Source organism: Colobus angolensis, unplaced genomic scaffold, assembly GCF_000951035.1.
Source record: "Colobus angolensis palliatus isolate OR3802 unplaced genomic scaffold, Cang.pa_1.0 Scaffold97, whole genome shotgun sequence".
NCBI lineage: Eukaryota > Metazoa > Chordata > Mammalia > Primates > Cercopithecidae > Colobus > Colobus angolensis.
Window position 1 is genome coordinate 4,251,420 of NW_012123709.1, and position 7,921 is coordinate 4,259,340.

Here is a 7,921-nt window from a genome sequence, read left to right on the forward strand (position 1 = left end):
CGGCACAATCTTGGCTCACTGCAAGCTCTGTCTCCTGGGTTCACGGCATTCTCCCACCTCAGCCTCCCAAGTAGCTGGGACTACAGGCACCTGCCACCACGCCTGACTAATTTTTTTGTATTTTTAGTAGAGATGGGGTTTCACCGTGTTAGCCAGGATGGTCTCGATCTCCTGACCTCGTGATCTGCCTGTCTCAGCCTCCCAAAGTGCTGGGATTACAGGCGTGAGCCACGCGCCCGGCCCAAGTTTCTATTTTTAAGATTCAAATTTGTATGTTCTAGGTTAGGGGAAATAAAAACATTTTATATTATGATTTCCTGAAGATTGCTTACATGCAGGTTAAGCTAAAATGCCTTTCTAAAACTCAAAAGGCCATGATAATTTTAAAATAAATTTTTCTCTAATATCCTGAAAAAAATGTTAAGCAACAATAACATTAAGGCTTTCTAAAATACTACAATTTTGAGCTGTAATAATATTCATTACATAATATTTCATTATGAATATAAATATTCATAATATTTATTTCTGTCCTGAAGGTTTGCAGCATGATTGCTACTTATCATAGAAAATTAAACTATAGAATAATGTTCATTAAGTTTTCCTTATTGTTTATTATAACATTGCTATAATGCCAGATGAACCTGACCCCAACCCCCATCCCCTAAAAAAACAAGAGTTGTCAATGAGCCAATGGGATAATGTCATATTAATTAAATAGAATATTAAGTCAATACTCTGGTTTTTCTGTTATACAATATTCGGAAACTTGATTAGTTGAGATAGGCCAGGCTGATGTTATGGTAATAATTCCCAAATCTCAATGCTTAACACATAAAGGTTTATTTCTTGCTGTTTTTAAAAGGACTCCTGTAGCATGGTGGTGGTGGTATGTAGGTTGTTCTATTTAGTTTCTCTGTGCTCCAGGATGATGGAGATTTCCACTTCTGGAACTTTGGTTGAGTGTTATGGCAAGGGAAGAGAAAGAATGAAGAATCTTCCAGTGTTTCTCATTGTCTCCCAGACACATACAGGTCTCATCCACTCACATTTCATGAGCCAGAATTTGTAATGTGGCCCCAAGGGGGCTGGAAAGTGTGTAGTCTCTTGTACATTCTGGAAGTTGAGGAGAACTGAATATCGGTGAGCACCAACAATGTTTACCACATTTTCTAAAATAGCGTAAAAGATAAATTATCATTATGTAAATTAGAGGAACATTTTGAGATAGTTTTACTACTTACTGGCTAGGAAATCTTGGACAAGCTACCTAACCTCTCTGAGCTTCAGTGACCCCACCTGGAAAAGGGGTAATAGCAATAGCTAACACTTATCAAGTGTTTATAAGGTGTCAGGTTCTGTTATGAATACTCTACCTATATTAAATGTATTAATCTTTATAATTCACACACAAGAGGTACTTATTATCTCCATTGTCACATATGAGACAATTGGGGCACAAGGAAGCAAAGCAACTAGCGTCACCCAGACAGCATATGAGAGCTGGATCTGTGATTGAAGCCCAGGATCTGGTACCAGCGCTCCTCGACTCCATGACTAGGCTTTACCTCTTCTTTGATAGCTAATCACACCCATTTGAATGAGATGTGTATTAAGTACTTAACTTGCCATTGCAACATTTTAGATGTGCTGGCAAAATAGAAAGCTGGCTAACATATTCAACTGAATGATTCAGTGAACATGGTGTTCTTTTATGGAGGTGGGGAGTAGGGAGGGAAAAGGAAAAGGTTATCTCAAAATTATTGTATATGTGGCCAAGGGTTTCTGTCCACAGTCCTTTATGGGGGCCTTTTACTCTCTATAACTCATTTTAAAATTCTGACCTCAATACTAATAATGATGCCTTTGAAGACTTCAGTTCTGACACAGGCACTTGACAGATTTTCACAGAATCCTACTATAGACTGAATTTGATGGGGATGCTCCATAATAAATTACTTGGGTCCGTCTTCTCTCCAAGGGAAGTTAACTTCCATCACAGCACTCTTAAGACTTTCAGATTTCATAGAAATCAGTGTTTCTGGATATGTCTGAGCAATCAGTGACTTTGTTAGACATTTCAGCTGGATCTCTCCCATCAGGCAGTATAAGAAATTATACCAAGGGCTTTATTCTAGAAAGCCACGAGATTCCCTTGTCAGTAGGAAATGCTTTTGGGTGCGAGTAACAGAATACCTAATAAATAATAATTGAAACGAGAGGAGTTTCTTTTTCTCACATAGCAAGGAGACTGAGGGTTGGCAATGCTGACATGCGCTCAGTGGCTCTAGTGGTTTCTTATCCTTTTCCTCAGTGTCTTGATGGCCACTGCAGCTACAACCATCCCATCCTTACATTAAAAGGAAGGGGATGACAGTAAAAGGAAGAAAAGCTTTCTATGAAACTTCACAAGAGGTGTCACAGTCACAACGGGATCGCATGCTCGTCATTGACCCAGTTCACCTGTGCTGTGAAGATGCTGAGCATCTTCCTCCAAACTCCTGATTAAAATGCATTCTGCTAGACAGGATAAAGGAGTGTGTGTGCATATGTATGTGTGTAAATGGTTTGTGTAGACAATAAATTGTAGATGAAATATCGTGTAGATACACATCCTTTCTGGTAGGCATCTGGGAACAGATAACTCCCTAACTGGGTTTTCATCATGAGGGCCTATTAGCTGCTCTGGAACTGACCTGAGCCCTCGGAAAGTGCCAATATTGACTTCCAGCTCTAGAAGACGAGGGCCAATCAGGCTGTCTCTATGAGCCTCCAATTTCAGCACATGGGGGGTTATGGTTCCCACAGCAGTCAAGAAGCCCTTCCTCATCACATCTCCAACAAGAAGCCCTTCCTCATCACATCTCCAAGAATGAATGAACTGATTATTTTGGCAACTCTGTAATTCGACTTCACTGCATTGTAAACCCAGATCGATTTTAGGTAATAATCAGATCAAGCCATTTCAGGACAGTTGTGTCAAGCTTAATGTTTTTAACAAGATAGGGTGCCAGGTTGAATCTGATGCAAATTAATTTGAAATTTTCAAATTCAGTTAACAAAAGAGTCTGGATTATCTTTATACCACAAAGTCTACCATGCTAAATGGGTCCATTGCAAAGTTATTCTTGAGGACTGTAACTTTTGTTCTGCTGAACTTTTATTATTTGTGAGTTAAAAAAGGTAATTTTTTTTCCTAATTCCCCCCTTCATAATTTATGCAACACAGTTGCAATAGAAGGAGCTATTGAGGGCACCGCGTTGAGGACAGTGTTACAGCACACACCACCAGTTTTCTTTCAGATGTTCTTATCCACCCATTGAGGTTGGAAGTTTGGAGAGTGCATCTGAAAAGCCTACCGATATGCCTCAACTTGGTATCCCTGTCTTTTAGTGTTCCATGAGATATTACCAACAAGCTATGAAAAGACAGTCTCTGAGTGCTGAATATAGGTTGGTTCGGGCAATTTACTTAAAAAAAATAAAATTAATTTTATTAATTTTATTACAGAGTCTTGCTCTGTTGCCCAGGCTGGAGTGCAGTGACGTGATCTCGGCTTGCTGCAACCTCTGCCTCCCGGCTTCAAGTGATTCTCATGCCTCAGCCTCCCAAGTAGCTGGGACTACAGGCACATACCACCACACCCAGCTAATATTTTTATTTTTAGTAGAGATGCCGTTTCACCACATTGGCCAGGCTGGTCTCGAACTCCTGAACTCAAGTGATCTGCCCACCTCAGCCTCCCAAAATGCTGGGATTATAGGCGTGAGCCAGGGTGTCCAGCTGCAGTTTGTACTACAATTTAATATTTGTGATTGGTGAAAACACATTTTAATGTTTGTTTTAAAAAATATTTTTTAATTTTTCAGATAGCATATATTACGGAGGGAGAAATCATTCTCTTCAGTGTAAGTATTCTTTCAAGTTTTTTTTTTTTTAATGTTGTAAAGTAAATAAATAAGCAACTTCTACAAGAAGCAAAACAATGTTAAGTCCTCTGTAAGCAACAAAAGACCACTTATCTAACTGGCAGCTCAGTTAACTGGAACTTAGATGAGAAGCTCAGTTTATTGTTTGCAGAATGTTCTGAAGCCCCCAGGTGAGAGAAGTCACATTTTTCGACACCTGGCACTTTCGTAATAGTGTTTTCAGCTGCCTAGGAGAGCTGATTCGGCATCTGCCTCCAACATCACTGGCCTGTTTTGGGAGAGGAGCATCAGCACTTGGTTCAATTGTTTAGATATTATACAGCTTGCCTGTGACCTAAGGAGGATTACGTTTAGGAGTGGGGCACTTTCGAAAATCATGTCTTTTAAAAAGTCACCCCAAAAAGTGTCACAGTCATCAGTCAGAGGAAGAATCTAGGAACAAACTAGTGATTTCCCCAAATTCCTTTTGCTTTGCCTTTTTGTTTTTTCAAAGATCAAATTCAAAAAACATTTTATGCTTTCTTTCACTGAAAGGAATGGCCTGAAGAAGGTGTTTCACAACTAAGAATTAACAATGGCCTGAAGGTATTTCTTCAATCCTCTTAAAGAAAGCTTTTATATTATGACAAACCTGGGCACCTTTAGGGGGCTCATCTTGTGCACGGTGGATTTGAGCCGTCAGTCAGATGTGAAAGTCCTGGCTGGTTCCTGTGCTGTGCTGCTGCTGAAGCTGTATTTATGGCAAAGGCTTCAGTCACTATCAAAAGAAACATGGGCTCACGGTCTCTGAGCTTCTCCACCAAGCAGAGGAATGTTAAACCAGACATCAGTCTGCGAAAACGATCAACTAAATACATGCCCACTCTCAAAGGAGGATCTTGTTCTGCCTGTCTCTTAAGTTTTGGAAAATGGCTTTTCCTAAATGAGCTTTAGAAAAGCAATAATAAGCCAAGCTACACACCTTATAGTGATTTTTATATTAACACACAAAACACAAATTTTTAATGCTGTGTATCATTCAAGTAGAATCTTCAATGGGTGTAGTAATAAAATTATATAACACATAATACAACTATAATATATGATACCAGTTTTATTAGAGCTATGCTTTATGACGTATTAGGCACTAATCTTATTTAACCCTCATAATAGTCCTGTGTGATAGGCATAATTTCAATTTTACAAATGAAGAAACTGAAACTTTTAGAGAGTTTGATTATATCTAGGCGCAGAGTTGGGGATTCCAGACTATCGTCAAAGCTTGTGTCTTAGCCACTAAGTTCTACTGCCTACAGTTCTAGAATACTATATACTGGTCATTCTCGGTGATGATCAGCAGATGTTCATGAATTACTGTTGGTTTAAATATTACCTTATCCTTACAGGAAGAGAAGATGGTAAACATAATATCTGTGGGTTTTTTTTTTTTTTTTCCCCAGTGGAAGAAAAGTCAATATATAAATTGACCAAAGGAAAAAATTGTCTTCAGTCCTTCCAAATTCATTCTTAGTGGCACATCCTTAGGCTCATGGCAATGTATAGAAAATGTCTGTCATCAAACGTTAAGGATTTTAGGATAGTAAAGTACTAATAAAATGAAAACCGTTTCTGTCAAAATGCCCAGCTGATTTCCACCATAGAGATCTGGGCAGGACCAAAACAGTAAGGTTCAGAATGTACATTAAAAATATACCAGGACCCTTTACTTTGTAAATGGTCAACATAACTTACGGGATTGGAAATTCCTTGGAATAAAATATTAACCCTATGAAGGAAAGGACAGTGGACAGGAAGTTAGGAGGTGCAGATTCTGGTCCTGCCTCCTATTAGATAGCTATGTGGCCTTGGACAAGTCACCTACCCTTTCCATATTTCAATGTTCCCATCTGCAAACCGAAGCCTCTGGTGCCTTCTAATTATTCAAATTCTGAGTCAATGAGGCGGATCCTTTGGAGCGGGCACCTGAGATTCCTTTCCCAGAGTGCTCTGCGCCGTGAAGAAGCGACTTCCGGGTTCTGGGGGCATTTTGTGTTGGTTGGAGCTGGAGTAAGAAGATGGCGTCGTCGGCAGAGTGACAGGACCGGAGCCGGCGGCAGTGGTGGCAGCGGTACCGCGCCCCAGCTCACCGCGCCCCTTTTCCAGCCCCGACGTCGCCGCGAAAGCGAGGCAGCAGCGGCTGCCCAGAAACAGGTGGCCCAGCCTGGTAACCGCTAGGAGCCCTTCACAAACTGCGGCCTGGCAACCAACCAACCGAAAAACAAAAAAAAAGTGACTGAGCAGCGGCATCAGGTTCTCTTCGCCGGCATCTGGGCCCTGGACGCCAGGAAAGGCCTCCTTGTTCCTCTTCCTGCCGCCTTCCACGGTAGGCTTGGCCCAGCCTCCATCTTCGTCTCTCAGGACGGCTAGCAGCAGCGGCTCCAAGGCAGGATTCATTGTCGGGAGGAAATGTAAATTGGTATGGGAGATCTGTTCTGGCTCCTTCGGAGACATCTGTCTGGCAATCAGCATCATTAAGGGTGAAGAAGTGGCAGTGAAGCTAGGATCTCACAATGCCAGGCATCCCCAGTTGCTGTACAAGAGCAGGCTCTATAAGATTCTTCAAGGTGGGGTTGGCATCCGCCACATAACGGTGGTATGGTCAGGAAAAAGACTATAATGTACTAGTCATGGATTTTTCTGGGACCTAGCCTTGAAGACCAGTTTCTGTTCAAGACGGTTCACAATGAAAACTGTACTTATATTAGCTGACCAGATGATCAGTAGAATTGAACATGTGCATACAAAGAATTTTATACACAGAGCCATTAAACCAGATAACTTCCTAATGGGTATTGGGCGTCACTGTAGTAAGTTATTCCTTATTGATTTTGGTTTGGCCAAAAAGTACAGAGACAACAGGACAAGGCAACACATGCCATACAGAGAAGATAAAAGTCTCACTGGCACTGCCCTATATGCTACTATCAATGCACATCTTGGTATTGAGCAGAGTCACCAGGATGACATGGAATCATTAGGATATGTTTTGATGTATTTTAATAGAACCAGCCTGCCATGGCGACAGCTATAAGGCTGCAACAAAGAAACAAAAATATGAAAAGATGAGTGAAAAGATGTCCACTCCTGCTGAAGTTTTATGTAAGGGGTTTCCTGCAGAATTTGCTATATACTTAAACTATTGTCGTGGGCTACACTTTGAGAAAGCCCCAGATTGCATGTATCTGAGGCAGCTATTCTGCATTCTTTTCAAGACCCTGAGCCATCAATATGACTACACATTTGATTGGACAATGTTAAAGCAGAAAGCAGCACAGCAGGCAGCGTCTTCTACTGGGCAGGGGCAGCAGGCCCAAACCCCAACAGGTAAGCAACCTGACAAAACCAAGAGTAACATGAAAGGTTTCTAAGCATGAACTGAGGAACAGAAGAAGCAGAGCAGATGATCAGAGCAGCATTTGTTTCTCCCCAAATCTAGAAATTTTAGTTCATATGTACACTAGCCAGTGATCGTGGTCAACCATTTACTTGGTGTAAAGAACTTAACTTTACTGTAAACTGACTCTGGGCAGCATTGGTGATGCTGTATCCTGAATCGTAGCCACTGTAATTGTGAATATTAACTGAGATAGTGAAACACGGTGACTGGTTTTCTAGTGCATTTTTTTCAAGTGAAAAAGTTAACTAAATGGTTGACACACACAAATTGGTGGAGAAATAATGCATATGCCAATTTTTTTTTGTTAAAATCTTTTGTTTTGAACTATACTGCTTTGAGATCTCATCTCAGACGAATGTCATGAACAGTCTTCAGCCACTTGTGATGGTTGCAAATGCTCACAATTGTGCATTCTTAGGGCTTTTCCATCTCTCGGGTTTGCAGGTTGTTCACGTAAAACATTGTTAAAATTGTTGGCTTCTTGTTTGCAAACCAGCTGATAGGGTAGCAGCCAAAGATTCCAGTGTTTGAGCACATGAAAGACTCTGCCTGCTT

The 7,921-nt window shown here is 40.9% G+C and overlaps 1 pseudogene across 1 annotated transcript; it reads left to right on the plus strand.

Annotated features, from left to right (window-relative positions):
- The first annotated feature begins 5,865 nt into the window (after positions 1 to 5,865).
- On the plus strand, positions 5,866 to 7,337 carry LOC105505034 (annotated as a pseudogene). The gene is made up of 2 exons (XR_001000686.1): positions 5,866 to 6,133; positions 6,255 to 7,337. The product of XR_001000686.1 is annotated as a casein kinase I isoform alpha pseudogene (transcript).
- The last annotated feature ends 584 nt before the right edge of the window (positions 7,338 to 7,921 follow it).